The sequence below is a fragment of the Tenrec ecaudatus genome, chromosome 10, assembly GCF_050624435.1.
Source record: "Tenrec ecaudatus isolate mTenEca1 chromosome 10, mTenEca1.hap1, whole genome shotgun sequence".
Classification (NCBI taxonomy): Eukaryota; Metazoa; Chordata; class Mammalia; order Afrosoricida; family Tenrecidae; genus Tenrec; species Tenrec ecaudatus.
This window is the reverse complement of record NC_134539.1, coordinates 119,030,284-119,057,866: the sequence shown is the minus strand read 5'-3', so window position 1 is coordinate 119,057,866 and position 27,583 is coordinate 119,030,284. Positions and strand designations below refer to the sequence as shown.

Genomic DNA, 27,583 nt, shown 5'->3' with positions numbered 1-27,583 from the left:
CATAGCGTTCCCTAGGCTGTCGATCTTGATGGGAACAGACTGCCACCTTTTGCTTCCCCCACCCCCCCCCCACCCTACGAGTGGGTTTAGTCTGAAGATCTTTTAATTAGCAACTGGATGCTTAACCCCTGCATCACCAGGCTCCTTAAAGGGACTGCGGTGCTTTGACTAGCCCATTGGACAGAAGAATTAAGCAGAGCTCAGAAAGGTTAAGTGATTTGGCCCAGATGACGAGGAAATAGAGCGAGTCAATGCCAACGCCACAGACTTGAACCCCGGGTAGGACCTTAACCACGGGCCCCGCCACCTGGGAGTATAGGGAAGGGGCAGGACATAGAGCACTTTAGTCTGAGACTGGGCCCAGAGCCTGAGTCTGTTGCTGGTAGTTCCTAACTTGCCTCCGTGGGAATGTCCTCCCTGGGCACATCTGGGCTGCGCAGGAAGGAGGATCCTTTCCTGGGAGCCACCTACTTCCTGTCAGTGCGAGTTCAGAGCCTGAGGTTTGCCCCAGGTATTGAGCATTGACCCAGGTCTTGCGATTGCTTGAGCAACAGAACTCCCCTCTGACGACCACAAGTTTCGACTGATTTGCAAGATCACGAGAAGCTGAACTTCCCAAGCTGTACATTAGGAATTTAAACTACGGTTGGGAATGTGCTGCTGGGCAGGCAGTGCAGTGGTTCCCATACCCGGCCCACAACCAAAAGGCTGGTGGTTCGGTCCACCTAGGGTGGCTTGGAAGAAAGGCCTGTAAGAGACTTAGAAAAACAAAACTAGGATGTCATTTCAGCTGCAATTCCCCTTCCATCCCCTCCTCGGGAAAACTGATTCTCCTTACTTGATGTGAGCAGTCTAGTTCTTGGTAAAGAGGCCTTGGCCAATTATCAGCACCCCTGCCCCAGAGGTTACAGTTATATCAGCAGGGGACAAGATGGAAGCAGAGAGGCTGTGGCAGCTACAGGTTTGGGTTTTTTTAAATCATTTTATTGGGGGCTTGTACAACTCTTTTCAATATCCATCCATCCATCCATGTGTGAGGCACATTTGTACATTTGTTGCCATCATCATTTTCGAAACATTTTCTTTCTACTTGAGTCCTTGGTATCAGTTCCCCATTCCTCCTCTCCCCCACCACCTCCCTCATGAACCCTTGATAACTTATAAATTATTATTTTTCCATGACTTACACTGATCTATGTCTCCCTTAACCCACTTATCTGTTGTCCATCCCCCTGGAAGGGGTTTATACGTAGATCCTTGTGATCAGTTCCCCCTTTCTTCCTCCACCTTACCCTTACACTTCATGGTATCGCTATGCTCAATATTGGTCCTGAGGGGTTATCTGTCCTGGATTCCCTGTGTTTCCAGCTCTGATCTGTACCAGTGTACATGTTCTCGTCTAGCTGGCTTTGTAAGGCAGACTTGGGGTCATCATAGTTGGGGGCAGGGAAGCATTAAAGAACCAGAGGAAAGTTTTATGTTTCATCGGGGCTGTACAACTCATCTCTTCCTTGTGACCCTTCTGTAACGGGATGTCCGATTGTCTACAGATGGGTTTAGGGTCTCCACTCCTCACTCCTCCACATTCACAATGATATGATATTTTGTTCTAGGTCTTTGATGCCTGATACCTGGTCCTGTTGACACCTCATGACCACACAGGCTGGTGGGTTTCTCCGTGTGGGTTTTGTTGCTTCTCAACTAGATGACTTTTGTTTATCTTCAAACCTTTAAGACCCCAGACACTATATCTTTTGATAGCCGGGAACCATCAGTTTTCTTCATCTCATTTGCTTATGCACCTACTTTGTCTTCAGCGATCGTGTCAGGAAGGTAAGCATCGTGGAATGCCAGGTTAATAGAACAAAGTGTTCTTGTGTTGAGGGAGTACTTGAGTAGAGGCCCAATGTCTGTCTGCTACCTTAATATTAAACCTATAAATATATGTATATAGAGCTATTTCCCTATCATTATATATATTTACACATCTACATGCCTGTATTTAGACCTCTATAAATGCCCTCTGCCGCCTAGTTGGCAGCTACAGTTTTGGAGTCTGTGATTATTCATTCGCTCACTGACAATGAGTTGATTCTGAGTCATAGAGGCTTTATTGCCAAGACTAAATCTTTATAGTATAGAAATCCTCATCTTTCTCCCACGGAGTTGCTGGTAGTTTCAAAATGTTGACCTTAAGGTTAGCAGCCCAATGTGTAACCCACCATGCCTGGGAAGAACATATTCACAACCATTCCATGAAGAAAGATGAGGCTGTCTGCACCCATATAGATTTGCAAACCCTTGACAACCCCATTCAGCAGTGTTTCCCAAAGTAGGTGGTACTGCCCCCTATAGATACCCATACCTTATCCTGGATTATGGGCTATCATACATTTTTTTTAATTGTCAGGGGTGCTGAATTATTTTATTTCTGAAAAGGAAGTGGTGAGCCAAATAAGTTTGGGAACCTCTGCTATATATGGGTGCTATGAGTCAGGATTAATTTTACAGCAGTGGGTTTGTTTTCTGGTTTGGTTCCATTTAACAAAGAGCCTCGGTGACTGCTAACTAAAAGGTGAAGCGTCCAAATCATGAACTCCGTAGGAGAAAAGGCCTGGCAATCTGTAGTAATTACAATCAAGGAAATCCTCTGGGACAGGTCTACTCTATCTGTCTACCGCTATGATCTGGAATTGACTTAGCAGAAAACAACAACCACTTACCAAGAGAACCTCGGTGGCACAAGTCCTGGCATACTAGTGAAGGGCTGGTGGCTTGAACCCACCCAGAGGGTCCTCAGAAGACTTGGGGTCTCCATCAGCAAGACTCGTAGGCAGCTAACATCACCATTTTTCCTACCCTACATTTTCAGTTCAGCTAATTGCACACTTCAGGGTCTGCTACTTTCAACAGATCTCTGGTGGCTCTGTGGGCTAGGCACTGGGCTGCTAACCACAAGGCTGGAAGTTCATGCCCACCAGTCTGCTCCTGTAAAGATTTACAGTGAAACCCTACATAGGGTCGCTATGGGCCACAATGTATATGCAGTTGCTAGTGAGTCACAATGGGCTCGATAGCAGCGGCAGCAGGTTTGGTTTGGTTTCATATCTCTGTATCTCCCCGGGTGGTGGCAGTTTGAAGGAGGAAACAAAACAGCACCACGGAACTTAACGAAGCTTGATTAAGTCAACAAGGCTGTGGCTTCAAGACAGAAGGGGACAACAGGGGCCCTGACTTCAGGGAGGCAGGGTGCAGCAGCCCTATGAGAGTAATTCATTACGTTTTCTCTAGCTGCAGAGGGTTCCGGCATGATTGCCCGTAGCTGCCACTGCTGTGTGCCTCCGTGTGCACGTCCCTCCGGAAAACAGAGCCTGTGTCCCTCTGGTTCTTTTGGATCTGACTCACCCCCGTTCAGGATACCATTCCTCACCAACCCACCAGGGGTGGGTTTCCCTGGTTGATTTAAATGAATCAAGCCTCATGCCTGGATCTGTGAGTTGGATCCTTTACATATAAATTTGAATTCTGAGAAGCATAGTTTCCCCAAGGAAAGCAGGTGTTTCAATATCAGGATATATTTCCTCTAGATGATTCTAGGCAGGAAAAATATTTTTTTAACTAGACCATATTTGTCATTTTCCTATTGACTGGAAGGTTGAGCATTCGAATCCATCCAGCGATGCCATGTCGCCATTGGACATCCTGTGGAGCTCAGTCTCCTCTGGAACCCGCAGGGTTGTCATGAGTCTCAATCAGCGGTGACATCGCATTAAACCCTTGTATGGGATGAGCAATTCTTTTTCCTAGAAATTATTAGTTGTTCCTTTTTAAAAAGATGCTGACGTGTTTATTTCCTGTTGCTCTATAAATGACTATTGCCCTAATCTGTGACAAAGGAGACATTAAATTCCTCACGATGGAAAGGTAACCACCAGAAAAGGTGCTACCCAGCTACTCCAAGACATCGAGAAGGTGTCAGAGCTGGCCCTACCACAATCACCTCCCACCTCCTTTATAAAAGCACACGACTGGGAAGGGAAAGACAAGGAAACTCTCACAATAATGATTCATCAGCTGAGACTGTCTGTATTGGGGAAAAGAAGGGAGTCCTTTAGCATGAAGGTCAGCAGTTCAAACCCACCAGCTTCTCCATGGCAGCAAGAGGAAGCTATCTGCTCCCATAGAGATTTACAACCGAGGAAACCTAAATTGGATTGTTCTGAGCCAGAAGTGACTTTATAGTAGTGGATTTAGGATTTTTTTTGGGGGGGGGCAGGTTATTATACGATATTAGCCATACTCCTAGTTTCTGGGGTAAATCCAAACGAGAATAAGCCAATTTGCATCTCGAGTTAAAAAAATATTATTATAACATAAGTACTTCCCAAATCATTTTATCATTTAAAAAGTCTGGCAAGTGAACACATCATAATTTTCTTATCTATTCCCCTACTGTAAGGCTGTCAGGTAAGCTTTGAACTGCAAATCCCAAGATCAGTGGTTCAAACCCAGCAGTTTCTTCATGAGAGAAAGATGAGGCGATCTTTTGTGTAGCTACAGATCTCTGTGTATCTTCAGTCTCAGAAACCCTATGAAGGGTCACTCTAGGTCAGAAGAAAATCAGTGGTCTTGCATTTGTGATTGTTTGTTTGTTTTATTTTAGTCACAAATTGCTATACATATGAGGACCAAATGTTCCCATGTATTTTTTGTGAAAATTTACATAAGAATTGTTTCCTAGACTTGGGTTTTCTTGGTCAACGAATAAAAAGTCAGAGCCACCTCTGTAATCTTTCAAAGACCTTGAACCTTATTAACTCAAAGACTGAACAACTCTATGCCCTTTGCTTAGTGCACGTTGGAGGCCCTGAAGGAATCGCTCATGAGCACTTGTCTCAAAGGCTGGCTCGACTCTCCTCACTCTTGTAACTCAGGCTTTGCCGATACCTCTCTGTCCAGCTGGTGTAGTTCAAGTTGGGTCTTGTTGCTCAAGACTCGTGGCCTCATCACACAAGTCACATCGATGCCGTTAGAACAGGTGTTGAATAACCTCAGAAGTTTCTGCTTTACCAGGGGGAAACGATGACTACGGAGGGGTTACAGAGGCGGAACCAGCTAAGTGTGGTCCCAGGGTGACACCATCTCACCTCCTCTCACTGTGGAAACCACTTCCCTATAAACAGCCCCAATTAAGTGAGAAGCTGAACTACTCTTGCAAAAAAACCACTTTGAACCCTGTGGTTGCCCAAGACCCTCTTTGTATGTACAAATTAACAGGGCATAGATGCGCTTGAAACTTCCTCTCTTGTCACCCCTAATTGCTACTTCCCTGCTGTCCAGGGCAGGAGCTCTGCTGATGCTGTGGGCAATCACCAAAGGTCGGCAGTTAGAACCTCCCAGCCACTCTGCCAGAGAAAATGAGGCAGTCTTCTTCCATAAAGATTTACAGCCTTGGAAACCTGATGGGGCAGTTCTACTTCGTCTGACAGGGTCACTCTGCTTCCGAATCCACTCAACAGCAGTGAACTATGTCCAGGGGTTCCCCGTGAAGAGAAAGGACACGGTTGGGAACCTAGAAGGCATTGGGCACCAGCAAGGCCCAGCTCAGATCTGCTCTGCCCACATCCTTCAGCCCTCACCCCAGGCCCTCTCTTCCCAGACCTCTTCTCACAAGTCTGTCCTCCCTCCTGCTCTTTGCTCTGTTCCCCGACTCTGGCTGGATGAGGCAACATCACCAGTGGTCCTGTGGACGCCAACCCAAACCTACTACCATCAAGGCAACTCTGAGTCTTGGTGAGCTCACGTGTTTCAGAGCAGAACCAAGTCCCATGGGGCTTTCTTGACTGTGATTCTTAAGAAAGCAGACAAAGAGATCTTTCTTCCTTTGGTCCGATCACATGGCAGGGCACAGGAAATGGTGTTTCCCCAGCAGCATGGGACCTATAGGAAACCAGGAAGTGCCTCAGGGAACAGGGAAATGGAAGGGTGTGATAGTAGGGGGAGGCTGTCTTCAGAGTCTCCTTAAGTCTTTGAGGAAAGGTCTGAGGATCTGAGGTTGGGAGAATATTTCTGAAAGGATGAACAGACCCTAAACTTCCCAAAGTAGAGAGAGGATGATGGATGGCCAGCAAGGGACTAGAAATTCCCCTGTTGGTTTTTTTTAATTCAATTTGTAAACACAACTTTTCTCCTGAATTTACAAAGCAAAAGGTCCAGCAGGTCTGGGTCCACTGAGTCCTGGTCCAGGTGTATATCACTTACCTCAGTGGAAAATCTAGAAGCAACAAGAAAGCAGTTACTGGGGAGCGACAAAGCCCACATGGAAGAAACACACGAACCTGCGTGATCATGAGGTGTCGATGGGAATAGGTATCAACAGTTCAAAAACAAGCAAATTGATGTGAAGGAGCATAGAAAAAGTGGAGACCCAAATCCCACCTGTAAGATAACTGGCAGTCCCTCACAGAAGGGCCACATGGAAGGGATGATATATCCCGGGTGCTGTACAGCACTGATGAAACACTTAACTACCCAATTCTTTACAATCTCTTCCTCCCACTATTATGGCCACAGTTTTGCCTCACTAATCATGCTAGACCTGTGTATGCACATTGGTACAATTAAAGTCTTTCAATGCATGAATTCCAAAATAGATTTTTAATTTTTTAAAAAAACCAGAAACAGTAATGAAAGCAATGATTCCCTGAGCATCCGGGAAGAGAGGGGGCCAAGGGGGAAGGGGGCACTGATAGCAATGATGACTGTATAACCCCAATTGAGGAGAACGAACATTAGAATTTTAGGCAAATAGATACATTGGAATGTGTAAGTTATGGCACACAAAAAACCCCACCATGTAACAATATATACTATATTAAGGGTTCAGGGGGAAGTAGGGTATGGGAGGGATGGGATAAAGGGGAACTGATATCATGGAGTACAAGAGCAAAAAAAAAAGTATTGAAAATGATGATGACAACAATAGTACAACAATGTTTGATCTAACAGAACTATGGGTTGTGATTATATATGCGAGACCCCCTAATAAAATTTTTAAAAAGAAACCAGTTTATTATGTGGTCAGCTTGGGGAGCTGGGGCCTAAGCATGGGAACATTCCCCAGACTTCAAAAGCCATCTCTCCTATGGGCCAAGAAACCACACTCATGGGGACCCTGTTGACCTAACGTCTAACCCATGAAAACAATCTAATTGTTGTCATGTATTTACATGTGTTGTTGACCATTTACTGAGAGAGTTCCCAAGACACTCCCTTCCCCACCATTCTCTCTCCGCTTCCTCCCTCCCATGAGGTGACACAGTATAGAGAGTGGCTGTGTTTGGCTTTTTCTAGGGGACACTCAGGAAAATGCCCTCCGGGTCATCCATGTTGTCAGGTGTCCGGGTTCCACAGATCCATCATTATTCTTCAAAGTGACGCAGCATTCCAGTGTGAGGATGTGCCATGGCTTATTTAACTGTTCTTCCAGGAATCCTGCTGTGATGCGCATGTGCTTGCATGTATTTGTTCGTGTTGGGCTCTTCTTTTGCTAGGAAACATACCTTTTTCTGTCACTACATCCTGGACCTTCTAAGGTGATCCCTTTTACACATTAGCTGGTACTGGTAGCCACACACCATCTAGCCCTTCCGGGCTCAAGATCGTGCGGACAGCTGTTCTTGTGGTCCAGCCATCCAAGGATGCATGGTTCCCATGCACCTTTTGTTTTCATCACTCTTTTTTCTCTCCGGACAGGAAAACACCAATAGTTGCACCTTAAGTGGACACTCACACTTTTTTCCTTTTCTTTTTGTGTTTCTATTCTTCCTTCTTTCATAGCCCTTCTATATTTTGCCCATGGGTAAATTAAATGGGGCCCTTTTGATCTCAACTGGTCAATTATTTTGACTCGAGGGAGAGTTCGGTTCTAAACCTGAAGGATGAAGAAGGCTCGGAGTCTCGAGTGTCCCACCAGTCTCTATCTGACCGAAACACCTGCATCACCACAAGGATTTAGGTTCTTTGCAAGTAGCTCAGTTGCTTACTTTTTTTTTTCCTTTCAGTTGCTTACTTAATGGGGACATGGTTTCCATAGTTAGAGGAGGTGAGATGTTGGTATCACTTTGAGATTACATACCTAGTTCCTTCTTACAAGAACATGTCTGTCTCCCCCCACCCACAGTGGGGCAAACCAAGAAGGGAACATAACAGATCAGCAACTGGAACAAAGCAAAGCCACAAAGCCCCTAAGGAGCCCCCAAAACAGACATCAGGCTGGGGGGGCAGTTCCTGCTGGACCAGTGGGGAGATCGTCATAAAGTTCTGAGGACAGACCGGGAAGTATGCATGCTTTCTTAATTTGTTTTGTTTTGTTGCTATTTATTTATATTTATTTCTCTCTTTCTATTTAATCATCTGTTTTCTTTTTTCTTTGTCTCCCTGTTGTTCATTTGCCTGCCTATGTAAGATAGGCAGGGAGCAAGCCAGAGGAGAAAGCAATGGGACTGACTGTTCCAGGGGAACTTGGAGGAGGGAGGAGGCAGAGGGGAAGGGAGCAGTGAGCAAATAGCACCATTGTGGTGGTTATATAATCTGGTGTCAATTTGGGAATTAAGAGTGTAGGGGTGGAGTCTAGCCATCACTCAGGATATAGCCAATGAGGCCTCTGTGTGGACATGACCATCTCCTGAGGATTCTGGGAACTGATGTATTACCTCCTTGGGGACTATCTACTGACAAGGCTCACTCCCTGAGTGACAAGATGCATGGCACTACACTGATAGACCCCAGGCCCTGGCAACTGGAGGAACCACATGAGCCCCCTGCCAGCGCTGAGATGCTTCTACCACAACTAGATCCACAAGACTTTGCACCCACTGGCCTGTGATCTTCCTGCATTTGGCATCATTGCATGTGTTGTGTGAGTCTGGAGAGGACTTTAAAGATTGGTATCAGACATATGGGATAATATCAAACTTATTGACTTGATCTGGACTGGGCTGGGACATTTTCTCAATATTCAACTGTTCTTGTATATAAAGTGTTTTTATACTCATATGAGTGTCCAAGAATTTGTTTTAGTCTACCCACACTAACACAACCATAAACAGGAGAACAACTGGAGAATTAAAATCAACAATGAGGAGGATGTAGAGATCTTGGGGGTGTTGGAGCAACAGCAATCTAGCTGAGAGGAATTACTAAGAGGCAGAAGAAGGGCGAGCATGATGGTAGGACAGGAAGAAGGTAAAAGGAAACAGAGGAAAGATCTAGGAAGCAAAGCTATGGACAGAGGTATAAACATAGGTATGTACATATGTAAATATATTAATTCATAGAAATAGAGGTATTGGCCTATGTACATATATTTATATGGCAATGCCTTTAGGTAGTGGTTGGACTTTGGGCCTCTGCTCAAGCCTTCCCTCAACACAAGAACACCATATTCTAACAACCTGGCATTCTGTGACACTCACCCTCCCGGTACAATCGAGGAAGACAAAATGGGTGCACAAGCAAATGTGATGAAAAAAGTTGACAGTGCTCAGCTATCAAAAGATATAGCATCTGGGTCTTAAAGGCCTGAAGTTAAACAAGAGGCCATCTAGCAGAAAAGCAACAAGCCCACACGGAAGAAGCACACCAGCTTGTGGGATCACAAGGTGTCAAGGAGATCAGGAAACAGGTATCAGAAGACCCAAACCAACCAACCAACAACAACAAAAAAAAATGTTGAGAATGAGAGGGGTCATAGAGAGACCCAAAACTCATCTGTAGACAATGGGACATCCCCTCACAGACGGGTCACGGGGAAGGAATGAGTCAACAAGGTGAAGTATAGCACCAATGAAACACACAATATTCCTCTGGTTCCTTGAGGTTTCCTCACCCACCCTGCCCCACCCACTATCGTGACCCCAGTCCTGCCATTACTGGGGGTTAGAACGGAGCATATACACTGGAGGTTATGACACAGGACACACAGAACATGGAATCCAGATCAGATGAGCCCCTCAGGAACAGAAATGGGAGTATCAATAGCAGGAGGGTAGGGGAAAAGTGGGGGGGGGGCGAGAAAGAAGGAACTGATTGTAATGATCGACACATAACCACACGCACACAGACACACACACACACACAGGGGATGAACAACAGAAACCATAGGGGAAGGGAGACAGTGGTCAGTGCAAGATATAAACATAATTATAATTTATCAAAGCATCAGGAGGATGGGGTAAGGGGGAGGAGCTGACACCAAGGGCTCAAATAGAAAGTAAATGTCTAGAAAATGATTATGGCAACCTGTGTACAACTATGCTTGATACAACTGATGTGTGGATTGCTATATGAGCTGTAAGAGCCCCCTATAACATGATCTTTTAAAAAGTACAGGGAAGTACAGGGATTGGTTTAATATCTGGAAGCCGGACAGGCAGCAGGGCATATGCAGGTAAGCCTTTGTGAGATTTTCCTTCACGTCCTTAACGCCCTATGGTGGCATCATAGAGGGATTCTGCCACATGAACAGCATATAACTTCCTTCCTTGAAGGTCAGAAAAATTCTATGACCCAAATGTTACCACGATTACCATTTTGGTTCGTTTCTTTCGAGTGCATTTTCTGCTAGGCATTTTCTGTTCGTTTTCCTACTTGCTTTATTCCCTTCGTTTTTACTGAATTTGGAGGGGCACTATTGTAGTCATGAGACAGATTTAGTTTTGTAATTTTCCCCTTATACCTAACATGATGACTTTCCTCACTCATCTCAGTGCTTTTAGGAGCTTCCTACATTACTTGATGCTTCCCCTACTGCATGAGTACTAGTCTACCCTATTGTAGGACATTTGGATTGATCTAGTTTTTATTTCTGTAAATAAGATGTACCAAACATTTGTAGGCACAACACTTTCTCCATAAATTCGGTTATTTCATAGGATATTTTCTTTTAAAAAAAACATTTTATTAGGGGCTCATACAACTCTTATCACAATCCATACATATACATACATCAATTGTGTAAAACACATCTGTACATCTTTACCCTCATCATTTTCAAAGCATTTGCTCTCCACTTAAGCCCTTGGCATCAAGTCCTCTTTTTTTCCCCTCCCTCCCTGTTCCCCCCTCCCTCATGAATCCTTGATAATTTATAAATTATTATTTTGTCATATCTTGCCCTGTCCAGCGTCTCCCTTCACCCTCTTTTCTGTTGTCCGTCCCCCAGAGAGGAGGTCACATGTAGATCCTTGTAATAGGTTCCCTCTTTCCAACCCACTCACCCTCTACTCTCCCAGTATCGCCCCTCACACCCTGGCCCTGAAGGTATCATCCACCCTGGATTCCCTGTGCCTCCAGCTCCTATCTGCACCAGTGTACAACCTCTGCTCTATCCAGACTTGCAAGGTAGAATTCGGATCATGGTAGTGGGGTGGGGGAAGCATTTAGGAACTGGAGGAAAGCTGTGTTCTTCATCGGTGCTACATCGCACCCTGACTGACTCATCTCCTCCCCTAGACCCCGCTGAAAGGGGCTCTTCATAGGATATTTTCCTATGAAATACATTCCAGAATGTAGACATTCTGGGTCAGAAAACGAACACAATTAAGGCTCCTGATATGGATCTAAAAACCACTTCCATGGAGTCGATTCCAACTCCTAGCAAACTTGTCTGGGGTTTCCCGAGGCTTTTCATCTTTAAAGAATCTTTGCAAAGGCAGAGCGCCCGACTTCCTTCAAGGAGCAGCTGGTGAATGTGAGCGCATGACCTTGCAGTAAGCAGTTCTGATCAATGTGGACACCCATGATCTAAAACTTGCTCATGTCTGCTACCCAGGGAAGGCATGTTGTGGGGGCTTGTCAATGTTTGTTGAATGACAATGTGATTGAAAGGTTGGCCTCATTTCTCTAGTCATGCCGTGTTCAGGCTTCCCCAATTCTAGTCTTTCTATTGGAGTTGGGCAAAATATGGGTTAGGCTGCTCAGGAGTCTGTGCAATCTATCTGTCACGTCTGGGCAGTCAAAGCCCCTGTGACCAACAAGAACTGAGAAAACGCGATGGGCCAGTTCACATGCAGGTCTCTTCTCAACTGATGGAATCAGCTAAGCTTGGCATCGTGGTAACTGTTCTGGACTAAGTTGTGTCCACTGAAAAGATGTGCTGAAGTCCGAACTTCGGGAACCTCTGAGTGTGTTCTTATTTGGAAATAAAGTTTTGAGATGTTGCCAGTTAAGTCAGCATGAAGTCATACATGGGAGGGTGAGTCCTAATCCAGTGAGCAGTGTCCTTATAGAAGAGGCTAAGACATGCAGAGGGGAGACAACAGAGGCACAGATTAGACTGAGGCAGCTGCAAGTCCAGGAAAATCCAGAATTTCCAGAAGCCACTGAATTGGGGAGACAGGCCTAGAACAAGAGTCACCTCAGAGCCCCCAAAAGGAACCAACCCTGCTGACACCTTGATTTTTAATTTCTAGCCTCTAGAACTGTAGGGCAAAAGTTATCTGATATTTTAGACGCCCCTGCTTTGGTTGCGCTGTCTTGGAACCAAAACAGTGACTCTAACTCTTGGCTTCCTACTTATTGGTTATCATTTCCTCAGAAGCACCCTGAACAAAGTGACATCACCCTTGCTGTGAACTTGGGTGGCCAGGATTCCATGACATCAGCCTATGTGGTCAGAACTGCTATGGCAGAGAGCCCTCTGTGGGAGGAGTGGTTAATGTGTACATCTGTCCATGTACCTACCCGTCTAGCACCAACATTGCACCTCCTCTCACTATGGAAAAACATTTCCACACATTAACCCCAACAAGTGAGCCACTGTGCTGTTGTCTTACGCCCTGAACCCCTGGGCTGATGCAAGAAATCCCAGAATGCGTCCTTCACAGCACAATACAGCAGCATCCGGAATGTCCCAACTGATGATCGCCAGCCTCCTCCGGGTCCAGAGGGACAGGGGCGTGGCTCGATCCCACAAGGCTGCAGGCAGCAGTGAGTCCCAAATTTTGCCTTGGCTTTGTCCACATGCGATGTTAAGTTGGGTGTGGGTGAGAAAGGGGAATCAGAGAGACCAAGAAAAGTTGTTGTTGTCATTAGGTTCCATCAAGTCAATTCCATCTCTTAGGGACCCTGTGCCCAACAGAACAACGCACCGCCCAGCCCTGTGCCATCCTCACAATTGTGCCTGTGCTTGAGGCCACTGTTGGTGGCCCTCTCGTTTGCTGCCCCTCTACTTTACCAAACATGATGTCCTGCTCCAGGGATTGGTCTCTTCTGACAACATGGCCTAAGTATTGAAGACTAAGTCTCGCCATCCTTGTCTCTAAGGAACACTATGGCCAGACTTCTTTTATTATTAATAAATCGTTTTATTGGGAGCTCTTAGAGCTCTTATGACAATGCATACATCAATTGTATCAAACACAATTGTACATATGTTGCCATCATCATTTTCAAAATATTTTCTTGGGGAGGGAGGCATTTTCTTTCTCCTTGAGCCATTGCTATCAGCTCTTCTGTTTTCCCTCCCTCCCAGCCTTGTGGATCCTGGTAAAGTATAAATTATGATCATGTTCATATCTTACACCATCTGCTGTCTCCCTTTGCCCACATTTCTATTGTTTGTCCCCTCGTTGGTATGTGTGTGTGTGTGTGTTATATGTCAATCATTATAGTCAGTTCCCCGTTCATACCTTTTTTAATCATTTAATTGGGGGCTCGTACAAGCCTTATCACAATCCACACATCCATCCATCGTGTCCAGCACATTTGTACATCATGTTCAAACATTTGCTTTCTACTTGAACCTTTGGTACCAACTCACTTTTCCCTTCCTAGCCTCCCTCCCTCACCCTTAATAATTTATACATTATTATTATTTTTTCATGTCTTACACTGTCCGATATCTCCCTTCATCCACCTTTCTGTTATCCATTTTCCAGGGAGGGGGGTTATATGTAGATCCTTGTGATCGGTTCCCCTCTTCTCCCCGACTTTCCCCTTCCCCTCCTGGTATGGCTACTCTCAGTATTGGTCCTGAGGGGTTCATCTGTCCTGTGTTTCCAGCTCCGATCTGTGCCCGTGTGCACTATACTCCACCCTGGCTGGCTCATCTTCCCCTCACATGCAGATCGGCTTGTCCTTTTGTCAGTCAATAGTACTTTCAATATTCTTCTCCAGCTCCACAATTCAGATGATTTATTCTTCTTCGGTCTTCCTTAATCATTGTCCAACTTTCACATGCATACGAAGCAATTGAAAATACTACGGTTTTGGCCAGGCACACCTTAGTCATCAAAGTAACATCTTTGCTTTTCAATACTCTAGTGAGGCCTGATGCTGCAGATTTACCCAATGAAATGTGTCTTTTTCTCTCTTGACGGCTGCTTCCATGAGCATTGATTGTGGATCCAAGCAAGACAAAATCCTTGACAACTTCAGTCTCTTCTGGTTATCACGGTGTTACCTATTGGTCCAGTTTACAAAGAGTTGTAATCCACACCGAAGGCTGCAATCTTTGATCTTCACCAGCAAGTGCTTCAAGTCCTCCTCACTTTTATCAAGCAAAGTTGTGTCATCTACAGATCGCAGGTTGTTAATAAGCCTTCCTCCAGTGTAGATGCCACATTCTTCATCATATAATCCAGCTTCTCTGATGGATTTCTCAGCATACAGATTAAACAAGCATGATGGGAGGATACAACCCTGATGCACACCTTTCCTAGTTTCACACCATGCAGTGTTCCCTTGTTCTGTTTGCATCATTGCCCCGTGATCCCTGGACAAGTTCCACAAGAGCACCATGAGGCATTCCAGAATGCCCATTCTTCTCCACTATCCATAGTTTGTTCTGATCCACACAGGCCAATGCCTTTGCATAGTCCGAGAAAACACAGCAAACATTTGGAATACCAGGGACACAGCTTCCAGCATCCCAACAACACACAGGCCACCACAGCATAACAAGCTGGCAGACAAGTGGGGGCCAAATCAAAGAACTAGGTTTATTATATTCCTGGCTCCCAGAGGCACAGCGGCACAGCACCCCACGGGGCAGCACCACACAGACCTTTGCACCGGAGACAAGCTGGGAATGGTATCTGGGTGGGCGAGCAGGGCAGTGACAGCGAGGCACCATGGGGGCATTGGACTCACTTGATTGGGCGTTTTGATGACTTCTGCAGGCTCGGGAGGCGTAGGAACTGTCCCCAGTGGCTCAGACAGACTGACCCAGGAGTGAGAACTTGGTACGAGGAGGAGCTGAAGAGCGAACTCAAAGGGAATGGGCCAGCCTCTAGGCCTCAAAACAGTCAAAGCAGCAGGTGAAGAACATGAAATTGCTCAGCGTCACCGAGGCTTCCGGGGTGCCCTCGCTGACCATTTCCTCACCCAGCCCTCAGCTTCCAGGTTTGGCCCGGCCCACAGGCTTTCTCCACTCTTGTCCTCGCTTCATGTCAGAGCGGCAGGGTCTCAATAGATGGATCCTGATCAAAAGGGGCCGGGCCTGGAAAGATGTAACGGAATTTCAAATTCTTCTGGAAACCAACAGCTAACTCAATAAATACGCAACGAAGTAAACAAAATCATTCACGAGTACTGTGTTATTCTTTTTTAATTACCTGTATGAGACCCAAAGTCAACGTTTACTGTAAAACAAAGATGAGAAGGTAAGCTGTGGGCAGGGAGGGGAAATAGTGGAAATGAGACCACCAGAGGAGAAAGCACGGAAATGCTGGCGCATTGTGCAAAGACCCATCGATCAAAATGTCTCTGGAAATGTCGTGGGACCCATGCCATTGAACAATTTGTATAGAAATGGTTAAATGAGAACCTAACTTGTTGGCTAATGTTCCACTGACAATGCACTACTTTTTAAAAACTCCTATGGAATCCGGACTTAACTTGATTGATTGAGACTGGGAAAACCCTAGGAGACAATGTCCTGAGAGGCAGCAGATGGTGCAAGATATGAAAATAATAATAATTTATAATTTATCAAGGGGTCATGAGGGTGGGGGAAGGAGGGGAAAAAAGAGGAGCTGATACTAAAGGCTCAAGTAGAAAGAAAATGTTTTGAAAATGATGATGGCAACAAATGTACAAATGTGCTCAATACAATTGCTGTATAGATTGTGATAAGAGCTGTAGGAACCCTCAGTAAAATGATTCGTTAAAAATAAAAGGAAAATAGTGCCCTGAGATGCTCTCAAAGCCTCAAATACAGTTATCGTTATATGGAACAACCCACTGCCATTGGGCCCATTCGAACTTGCAGCGACCCTCTATAGGGCTTCTAAGGCTGCACAGCTTGCTGGGAGCAGGACCGCAGCTTAGCTCGATGACTCAAGACTGCTCTTGTTGCACATAGCCTCTTTAAAAAAGAATTATCTATACGAAATCACAGGGAGCAGTAACTCTAAATCATAGTTTAGGGAACACTGAATCGAATCGTGGTGAAATAAATTGAGTAGAAATAGTAAGAGCGATGGAAAACTACGGAAAATGTAACCTATGCGCAGGAATTGCAGGTGTAGAAAATGGTTAAATGGGTAGATGGTTTGCTGTGATGGTTTAGACCAAAATAAAAGAAACCTATACCTTTCTTTGGCAAGAGTTGTAAGCAGATGTTGGAACCACATTCCTGAAGTGTTATGACCTGAGAGAGTTCAAGTTCAAGCCACCAAGAACATCACGGAAGCTTTGAAAGGGTTCTGGGCTATCCTCCAGCATTTCATCTCCCCCAGTTCCTGGAGCTGAACAATCTTCCGGGGGACGGAGGCGTAACTGGGTCATTAGCGAGATGCAGACACCCCATCCAACTGTTCCCTAAGAGCACCGTCATCCGGCTGACTTACACAAGACAGTGCCCTGCTGTAAGATGTTTTCCAAGAACTGATGAAGTTCCCCCAAAAGAGAAGGAACAAGGCCATCTGGCTCAAGACCTATATCCCCTGAAGAGGGAGCTAGAGCCTGAAAAATAAGATAGACGTGGAGATTAAAAAAACGTCAGAGTTAAGAACTGAGCCTCTTGGTGTTGCACTTCACAGCCCTGAGCAGTGACGTCTTTCTCTAATTCCTGGCTCTCACAGAGGATGGAACATGCTGACTTGAATTTTCTACTGCAGCTCTTGAAGCTCACTTCCTCCGCTATAGGACAGACCCCTTCCTGCTGCTTCTATGCTACTAGATCAGGTACGGGTTTGCTGATGGTTATTGTGATGCCAAAAATCAGCGCTCTTCCTCTGTTGGAACATCCTGGAGAGAGCCATGTGGAAGAGAGGCTCCACTACGGAACATGGGGTGACAAGAGGCCTGTTAAGGCTTCGCACAGGAAAGGAAGGGATGGAGAAGTAATGGTGGGTTTAGGCATCTCCATGTTAAATAATCCAAACAGACAAATGGCCAAAAGACTTGAATGGGCACCTGACCAAAGAGGATTCTCATAACCAACAGATATCAAGCAACGCTCAGCAGCCTAGGGCACTGGGGAGTCACAGATTAAAACCACAAAGAGATACCACTCCACCCCACCCACCCACCCCCATTTCCCCACTAGAAAGACAATGATCTAAATGACTGACAGTAAGTGTGGACAAAATACCCAGCCATTGGAACTTGCTGAAACTGCATTTCTGGTGGGAGTATATCTGGATACAACTACTAACAAAGAGGGGTGGGGGGAGACCAAATGTTGTTCCAGCTACCTTTCCCCCCAACCTTCAACTCTGAGTGATGCCATCTCCCTGCTTCTTCCTGCCTGTTCCCTGTGGCTCTGGTTCCCTCGCAGGCCAGGTGCACACTGCATCTCCCTGCTGCTTCACCCAGGTCACCCATGGGCTCTCTCGAGAGCTCATGAATGCCTACGTTAGGAGCAGCAGTGGGTGCCCCAAACTGGTGTCGGGGAAGAGACAGGACGCACAGGAGAGATTGTGCACAGGAGTCAGGCTGGGGGCAGCGCACATGTACCAGCGGGTGCCATCCTGGAGAGGCCCAGCCCTGGGCAGCCCTGTCTTGAATGCAGGTCATAGATAGAGGCCTCTGGGCTGTTCCCTGCCCGGTACAACCAGGGCCTGCAGGGAACCAAGGAGGACCTGCCCAAAAGTAGAAGGATGAGAGGAACGACAAAGACAGCAGCAAGAAGTGACCTGAGGGACCCAGTGTACATCACTCAGGGAGGACTCGGGGGAAGGGATGATTCCTTGATAAAAATGAGCTCGTTTGGGCGAGAGCCAAGTGTGTCATCTCTGAGCGGCTCTCAGAGCTGCGATCTAAGCAGCTGCTGTGGCCCGGGGTGTTGACGGCTTCCAACGAAGCCCGTGGAGGGGCGACTACGGAGAGCAGGAATCCCGTTCATCTCCCAGAGGTGGGAGTGCTCATGGATCTGGGGAATCTGCCAGGTCTCGCTCCAAGGAAGAGCTCAGGCCTTCCATATGAACGTCCAGATCCAGATCTGAATCTAGGTCTAGATCCAGAAGAGGTTCACGAAGGCATTGCACAAGATCTCCGTCTCAGTCCGGTTCCACGATCTGGTAGCAGTTTTATTTATTTTTAATCATTTTATTAGGGGCTCATACAACTGTTATCCCAATCCATACATACATCAATTGTGTAAAGCACATCTGTACATTCACTGCCCTCATCATTCTCAAAACATTTGCTCTCCATTTAAGACCTTTGCATCAACTCCTTATTTTCCCCTCCCCCCCCCACTCCCTCATGAACCCTTGATAATTTATAAATTATTATTTTGTCATTTCTTGCCCTGTCTGATGTCTCCCTTCACCCACTTTTCTGTTGTCTGTCCCCCAGGGAGGAAGTCACATATAGATCCCTGTAGTCGGTTCCCCCTTTCCAACCCACCCTCCCTCAATCCTCCCAGTATTGCCACTCACACTGCTGGTCCTGAAGGGCTCATCTGCCCTGAATTCCCTGTGTTTCCAGTTCCTATCTGTCCGGTAGCAGTTCTTACAGTAGAGATTCTCCCCTGTCTATCCACAGGCGTCTTGATGGGAATCGAGTAAACCCTCACCCCAACTGCTGTCTTGCAGTATTTGGGTTGAGCTTATACACCCCAGAAAGAGACCTAAGAGAAGTGTACTCTAAATATGGCCCCACTGCTGTGTGTATGTGACCAGCAGGCTAGGCATTCAGGAGGATTTGCCTTCGTGTGTTTTGAAATTGTAGGCGATGCTAAGGAAACTAACGAGCGTGCCAATGGAAAGGCACTTGATGGCCTAGGATCAGAGTTGATTTTTTCCATAACAAAGAGGGCACACACGCCAGACACCTGGTACTTAGGAGTATATGGGGTGCATAGGCCTGCCTGTGGCAGTTCACGCTGTCGGGGCTACTGTGAGAGGGTACGACTGAGGTTAGGATGATCGGGACTGGTATCATAGACCATACAGAGGAGACGGTGGTGCAGGAGGAGGATGGAGAGCCAGCCGCTCAAGACCCGGATCAAATTGATAGAAGGCAATCACCTTCTCCCTACTAGAGTCATGGAGGATACTCAGCACGTTCCAGATCTCGATCACACTCTCCTCGTCGCTTTAAAACATGAAGTTGAAGACTTTCTGAAACATGCCCTAGAGTTGGGATATTGATTGTGGGAAATATTTGGTTTTAACTGTCTCCTGTTTAAAAGTGAGCAGAGCGCAGCGACGAAGTGAAGTGACCTTCACACCGTTTACGATGACTGCTCTTGGTGGTGTTGAAGTGCTGTTTCATTCTGCATTTGTGTAGTTTGGTGCTTTGTTCAAAGTTAAGTGTTTTCAGGAAAGCATGCTTTGCATGTATTTCTTGACAGTCTAAATCCATCGGCGGAATAACCAGACAGATGACGTCTCTGGCAGACCCCTCTGGCCACAGGCAAGAGACTCAAATAGCTTTGCTATCAGACAGAGGTCACTGCAAACCTGATTGTGGTGGATCACACTACTGTATAATTGATACTTGGTCAGTGCACCGCCTTCTTCACCCGATCGGAATTTGTTTTAGGCTTAACCATTTCTGGTTTGTTCCACAACAGAAATGCATTCTCTGGCTTTTCCACTGTGGCTGGTGGTCTTTTCTTTCTATCTTTATGTTATTGTTTTTCTTCTTTCTTTCTATTTTGTTTTATTCTTGGGTTTTTATTGTGTCTGTTGGGCTTCCCCGTTTAAGAAGCACAGGAGTGGGTTCACAGAGACAATAACTGAAGCGATGGTTTATTAGGGACACAAGGGGGGGGGTGAAAGAGGGGAGGGGAATTGGGGCACAAACAAGGAATGTGGGAGGAAGGAGGGAGCACTGACACTGATTATGATGATGCATATATTACTCTCTTTAAAAGCAAATTAACTATAGAAGTGTATGATATGTGAATTGTATATCAAGAAAACTAGTAAAAATAGAAACCAAAGTTGACCAATGGTCACCCTGGCCGGATGAAGAGTTTATGCTTAGGGGCACTGAGCTTATGTCAATGGGGGTGAAATAATTTGAAGAAGGAGATCAATAATGGTTGCACAACATGAAGAGGATAATCAGTGGCCCTGAGCGAAACATGGGGCAGTTGAACATGTACATGTTGAATTGGAGAACGTTTTGTTGTGCATATTTTTGCCATAATTTGAAGGGGAAAAATTACACTAATAACAAGGAATACAAGGGATAAAAAAAGGTCTAAAATTGATTGTGGTCATGATTGTACAACTCTTCTTGATATGATTGAACTATTGAACTGTATGACATATAGATTATATGCTAATAAAACGGAAAGAAAAAAACCACAGCTTATGAAACTGTCTTTTTTTCTACAATCCCTTCTTGGAAGAAAACACAAAGACAAAAAAGACTTGAAGATAACACTAAAACATGAAAGCCACAGGGAATTTCTACTGACTTTTTCTTAGATTGACTCGTAATTCAAGTGCCATGCAATCCAGTGGTCTGAGCATGTCTGAAAGCACTGCGAAATCATCACTACAATCAACTAGACAGCCTTCCCTTCATTGTTGCACTCTTGCTATTAGCTCTCCATTCCCCCATCCTCCCCTGTTACAACACGAAGAAACAAGGCATCTAGTTACTCTCGCTGTAGATTTACCTATCCTGGATTTAAAAGGAAGAAAATCAATCAAACAAACAAATGACAATAACAAATAAAACGCAGAGATACTTCAATCCAAAAAGAAAGCAAAACTAATAAAAACAAGAACAAATTTTAAATCAGTCAAAAGGGAAAACAAATGATGAAACTCATTGCCACGGAGTCAATTCCAACTCATACTGACCCTGCAGGACTGGGTAGAACTGCCCCCGTGGGTTTCTGAAGCTATACATTTTTTTTCATGAGTGGAAATTCTCATATTTCTTCCACAAAGCAGCTGGTGGTTTCAAACCGCTGAGCTTGTGTTTAGCAGCCCAACACGTAACCACTACACCACCAGTGCTCCTGAACAAATGATGATATTAAATTTTAACCTACGTGTATCTTCATTAGTTCACTTTCTGATGTGCTGTCTGAGGGCAAGTCTATTGATCACCGTGGTCAATACCTGCAAATGATTTGGGGCTTTGCTTGTTTCGTTTTGCTTCGGAATTTTCTAACATTCTCCACAGCACTGTTGTTTTTTTTTTAATCATAATAAAAGACGGTGCGAGCTGTTATTTTGTTCTGTGTGAAGAAGCAAGCTTGAAGATGCAGAGGCCTGGGTTCCTGCTCCTGGCTGTGCCTAAGCAGTGCTCAGCTCGTTTGTACTCTGTAAGACTTCCCGAAAAATGGCCGCACAGGGTGTTCACTGGACAGATGGAAGCGATAAAGGACACTCAGTCTCCCATCTTTATCTGCTCCTTCTCTCTACATGCTATAATAAAGAGTAAAGCAAACTCACACACAGATCGCATTGATTTGATTCTGACTCCTGGTGACCCCATATGGAACAGCGTAGAACTGCTCCATGGGGTCTTTGGTTATCATCTCTATGGACACGGGTGTCCAGGGCTTTTGCCCACAGTGCTACTGGGTGGAGTCCAGCCACAGCCGTCAGCCTTGTAGGGCAGCAGCTGAGCCTCAACTGCTTGTATCACCCAGGAATCCTGTAATGGACATAGAAAAGGCATACATATAAGCCAGGAGCCTTAAACCAGAAATGTCCCCTGAAGACCTTTAAAAACTGAGCCGTAATTAGAGACCTACTTAGAGAACTATGTTCTCTTAAGAACTACCTATATGGGACCACATTGACAACAGTAACTTGAAAGGTTACACAGCAACCTGAGGGGACAGTAACTGTGTTAACGAGGGAGGGAAAACTCAGAAAAAGAGGGCGGGAATGGTTACACAATTCAAAGACTACCGTCAATGTCACTAAGTTGTAGAAACAACAACAAAATAAAGTTTAGTAGGTAAAAGGTAAAATAGATGGGAGTCCATCAGCTTCTGCATAGCCAGCACCTCAAATCTGGGCCAGATTCTGTGCCTGTGTGATTCTTAGCAATCCTTTGCTGGCACCTTAAAAGGAAGTGGCAACAATGCCAAGTCAGCAGGGGTGCAGTTAGGATGAGTCAGGTCTGAGCACCTCCCTCTCTTCTTGGGTGGAGACAGGTGATGGGGCAGGGGGTCTGCTGGAAAGAGCTGCAGCCAAAGGATCTGGTCTTCAACTCTGTTCTGTTTCTTAATCATTCTCCTCTGCTTACACCACAGTTACATTTATGTCCACTTTAGGAGCCCTGGTGGCTCCCATGACGGACAGGACAGAGACCTGTCATGTAGTGGGGGAAACTAAGTGACGATGTTCAGGAAAGGTGGAGAGCAGGGCCAGTCACACAGGAGCGCTGTAGTCGGCAGATAGAAACCAGAGAAAGGCTGGGCTTTCTACTCCCATAAACGGTGACAGTCTCAGAAACCCACAGGGGCTCGTGGTGAGTCCACGTTGACTCGATGGCAGTGAGTTGGGGGGGGGGAGTTGGTGCTTTCTTTTACCTATAGAACTCTTCTTGCTTTCACTCATCCAGCTCTGGGACAACATAAGATACTCATCAGAGGCTCAACGGCATTTACACACTTGCTAGTTTTTCTTGATAGCTTCATTCACAGTCAGAAAGGTAGTCTGCAGTGAAGTGAGCTCCACCAGTATTTCCACTGCCTTGGCATAACCCCTCTTTGAGTTGGTCAATTGTTGCCCACCTCTGGCTAAACCAGGCCATAATTGTCAGTTCCTTCATGGTAATGTTCAAACACGGGCAAAGTAACCCTGCCACATTACCTTTCTTTGCCCAGATCTTCATGTGGACTTCCTTCATGTGGTTGTGCTGAAGTCCTCAACTTTGAACTTGGTCTCAGCAAGGGAAAAGGCTGCTTCGCTCCCCACTTCGCCCATCAACATTGTGGTCTCTATGACCTTCCTTAGGATCTATCGAAATCAATGAGTCACGGTGTCAGATTTTTCCTTCAGGAGGTTTCAGCCTATCTGAGCTGCTTTCAATCAGGTCTTCATGAGCTCTGTGCCATTCAAGAGGGAAAGCTCTCAATTTGGTTTTTGCCCAATATTTTCATGGTACCTGATTGGTTCAAGTCCCCGGCAGGGCAATGAGCCCTACCACTAACTCCAGTTCCCACAACCACAGAATTTTCCCCTACAAGAGCCAGCTCGTCTGCTCTTCAGCTTTTAGTAGGAACATCCTAGGGCCAGTTGGAAGACTAGTACAATTTAGGAAACTAAGGTACAGTCTACTCCGCGCCTACACCATTATTGTGTGAGCCATGGTGCCCAAAAGAAAAGCAAACACAAACGCTACTGAGTCTGAATCCTTCCCAACTGATGATGAATGCAACATCATTTCTCTTGGTTGTGCCGGTCACAATCCACCACGCCCCTCCTCCTTCAAAAAGGGGAACTTTTACCAGAAAAAGCAAGACTAATGGTCTAGGAGGAAGGAAAGTGTTGCTTACTGAAGCACAGAAGGCAGATGATTCAATGACATGAGTAACTTAGATTCAGGAGCCCAGGGGTTGGTATGGAGGCCCCAAACAATTGTCGGAGTAAGCGGGTTTGTTTGTTTGTTTGGTTCCTCCCTTCCTAGAACCTCTCTCCATCACTTGTCCGCCAGTTTGTCGTGCTGTGGTGGCTTGTGTGTTGCTGTGATGCGGACGACTATGTCACCAGTGTTTCTAATACCAGCAGGGGCGCCCTCAGTGACAGGCTTTAGCAGAAGTTTCGGCCTGAGAACAGGCGACCAAGAAGGAATAGGCTGTCCACTCAGAGGACACAGCCACCGGAAACCTTTGGTAGTGCAGAAGTGAGCCCCTCAGCTCAGAGGGAGGCCACTCAAAATGCGACGAGGAAGAGACGCCTTCTCAAAGCAGTGGCACTAGAATGACACCGGTCAAGTGAAGCCCGTGGGAGTGAGGCTTCATTTCCCGAGGAGCACGACTCACAAGGAGAAGGAACCGCTGCAAACATCAACTAGTAATTGGCCTTGGGATGCACGAAGGCTGGGTCTAGGAAAACTGGAAGTCATTAAAAATGAAGTGGAATGCATGAAGATCGATGTTCTCAGCTTCAGTGAGCTGAAATGGACGAGTAGGTCATTAAATCAGAAAATCGTACGGCTTCCTAGGCCCGGAAGGACGCCATCCAGAGGAATGAGAGTGCATTCATTGTCAAAAAGGACATTTCCAGATCTATACTGAAGGACAATGCTGCCCGTGATAGGATAATGTTTATCCAAATGCAAAGAAATCCAATCAACACAACTATGATTCAAATGTATATACTGACCACAGAAGCTAGTTATGCAGAAATTGAAGAATTAAACTGATTTCCTCAGCCTGAAATTGATCAAACATGCAGTCAAATTGCATTGATAATTATTGTTGATTGGAAGGCAAAAGTTGGAAACAAAGAAGAACAAACAATAGTTAAAAAATGTAGCTTTGGTGATCGAAAGGAAGATGGTGATCACATGATAGAATTTTACAAGACCAACAACTTGTTCATAGAAAATACCTTTTTTCAACAACACAAAAGGCAACCATGCAGGCGGGCTTCCCTAAATGGATTACACAGAAATCAAATGGACTACATCTATGGAGAAAGATGCTGGAGAGGCTCACTGTCTGCAGCTAGAACCAGGCCTGAGGCTGGCCGTGGAACACACTGTCAATTGCTCATGTGTAAGTTCACGCTGAAACTGAAGAAAAGTAAAACAAGTCCAAGAGAGTCAAGATAAAAATCTTGAATCAATTCCATCTGAATTTCCAGAACATCTCAATAATAGATTTGAAGCACAACACACTAAAGATAGAAGACGGGGCGACATCAAGAACATCATACATGAAGAAAACATTAAAGAGACAGGAAAGAAAGATACAAGTGAATGTCAGAAGAGACACGGAAGCCTGCTCGTAATTGCAGTTAAGGCACGTGGAGCAAGTGAATTCAAAGACCTGAGCAAACAATTTCAAAGGGCAGCTTGAGAAGACAAAGCAAAATATTTTAATGGACTAGACAAAGTTCTAGAGTTAGTGAACCTAAAAGGAAGACTATGCTCAGCATATTTTAAACTGAAAGAACCCAAGAAAAACTTCAAGCCTCAGTTGCAATATTGAGATTCTATGAAAAAAAATATCGAATGATGTAGGAAGCGTCATAAGAAGAGGTAAGAAGAGTGGCTGTACCACAAAGAACTAGTGGACACGCAACCATTTCAACAGATGGCATATGAGCAGGATCAATGGTGCTGAAGGAAGAAGTCCAAGCTGCACTGAAACACTAGCCAAAAACGGGACTCCGGGATTTGATGGCGTACCAATGAAAATGGTTCAACAAGCGGATGAAGCACTGAAAACATATTTGGCTATGCCAAGACTTGGAAGATAATTACTTGGTCCACTGATTGGAGGAGATCCATATTTGTGCTCATTCCAAAAAAAGGTGATGCAACAGCATGTTCAAATTACAGAGCAACATCATTGATATCATATGCAAGTAAATTCTTGCTGATGATCATCCAGCAATGGTTGTAGCAGTTCATTGACAGGGAGCTGGTATGTGGAACAAGGGCTATCGTTGCTGATGTCAGACGGATCTTGGCTGAAAGCAGAGAATGCCAGGAAGACGTTTACTTGTGTTTTATTTACGATGCCTTTGACTGCATGGACAACAACAACAAACTACTGCGAACCTTGAGAAGAACGAGAATTCCAGAACACTTCACTGTGCACCTGTACCTGGATCAAGAAGCAGTCCTGGGAGCAGAACAGGGAATACTGCATGATTTAAAATCAGGAAACGTGTGTGCCAGGCATGTATTCTCTCAGCGTATTTGTTCCACCTGTCTGCTGAACAAACGGCCAGAGAAGCTGGATTATGTGAAGAAGAATGTGGTATCGGGCTTGGAGGAAGGCTTCTTAACGGCCTTCAGCATGCAGATGGAACAACCTCGCTTGCTGAAAGCGAGGACTTAGAACTCTTTCTGATGAAGATCAAGGACTGCAGCCTTCGTCTGGATGACAGCTCAATGTAAAGAAAATGAAAATCTTCTCTACTGAACCAATAGGTAGCATCTTGATAAAGGGAGAAAAGATTGAAGTTGTCAAGGATTTTTGTCTTGCTTGGATCCACAATCAATGCTCATGGAAGCAGCCGTCAAGAGATCAAAAGATTCATTACACTAGGTAAGTCTGCTGCACAAGACCTCTGTAGAGTGCTGAAAAGCAGGGGGATTACTTTGAGGCATAAGGTGTGCCTGACTCAAGCCATGATATTTTTAGTTTTCATTGCCTCATATGCATAGAAAAGGTGGACATTGAATAAGGAAGACAGAAGGAGAATCGATGCATTTGAATTGTGGTGCTGGAGAAGAATATTGAAAATACCATGGACTGCCAAAAGAACAAACAAGTCTTAGAAGAAGACAAGTCTGCATAACTAGCTTCCAGGGTTGGTGCATAAATTTTAATAATAGTTGATTGGATTGGATTTCATTGTGTTTCGATAGACATGATCCTACTACAGGCAGCATTGTCCTTCAGTACAGATCTGGAAATGTCCTTTTTGACAATAAATACACCCTCATTCCTCTTGATGGTGTCATGTGGGCACAGGAAATCATTTGATTTTCTAATTTAATTACCTACTTGTCCATTTCAGCTCACGAATGTATGATTTAAAAAAAGAATGGTACCTTCTCTTTTTTTTTTTGGTGTTTTACTTTTTTATTGTTTTATTAGGGGCTTATACAACTCTTATCACAATCCATACGTACATCAATTGTGTAAAGCACATTTGTACATTCATTACCCTTTTAATTCTCAAAACATTTTCTCTCCACCTAAGCCCCTGGCATCAGCTCCTCGTTTTTTCCCTCTCTCCCCCCTCCCCCCTCTCTCATGAGCCCTTGATAATTTATAAATTATTATTTTATCGTATCTTTCTCTGTCAGACGTCTCCCTTAGCCCACTTTTCTGTTGTCCATCCCCCAGGGAGGAGGTTATGGAGGTTATAAGTAGATCCTTGTGATCGGTTCCCCCTTTCCAACCCACCCTCCCTCCACCCTCCCAGTATCGCCACTCACACCACTGGTCCTGAAGGGATCA

At 45.3% G+C, this 27,583-nt stretch overlaps 2 pseudogenes; one reads left to right on the top strand and one right to left on the bottom strand.

The window, feature by feature from the left end:
• The first annotated feature begins 408 nt into the window (after positions 1-408).
• LOC142458689 (transformer-2 protein homolog beta pseudogene) lies at positions 409-19,561 on the top strand (annotated as a pseudogene).
• A 2,402-nt stretch (positions 19,562-21,963) lies between these two features.
• On the bottom strand, positions 21,964-23,539 carry LOC142458688 (V-type proton ATPase subunit D-like; annotated as a pseudogene).
• Between the last annotated feature and the right edge of the window lie 4,044 nt (positions 23,540-27,583).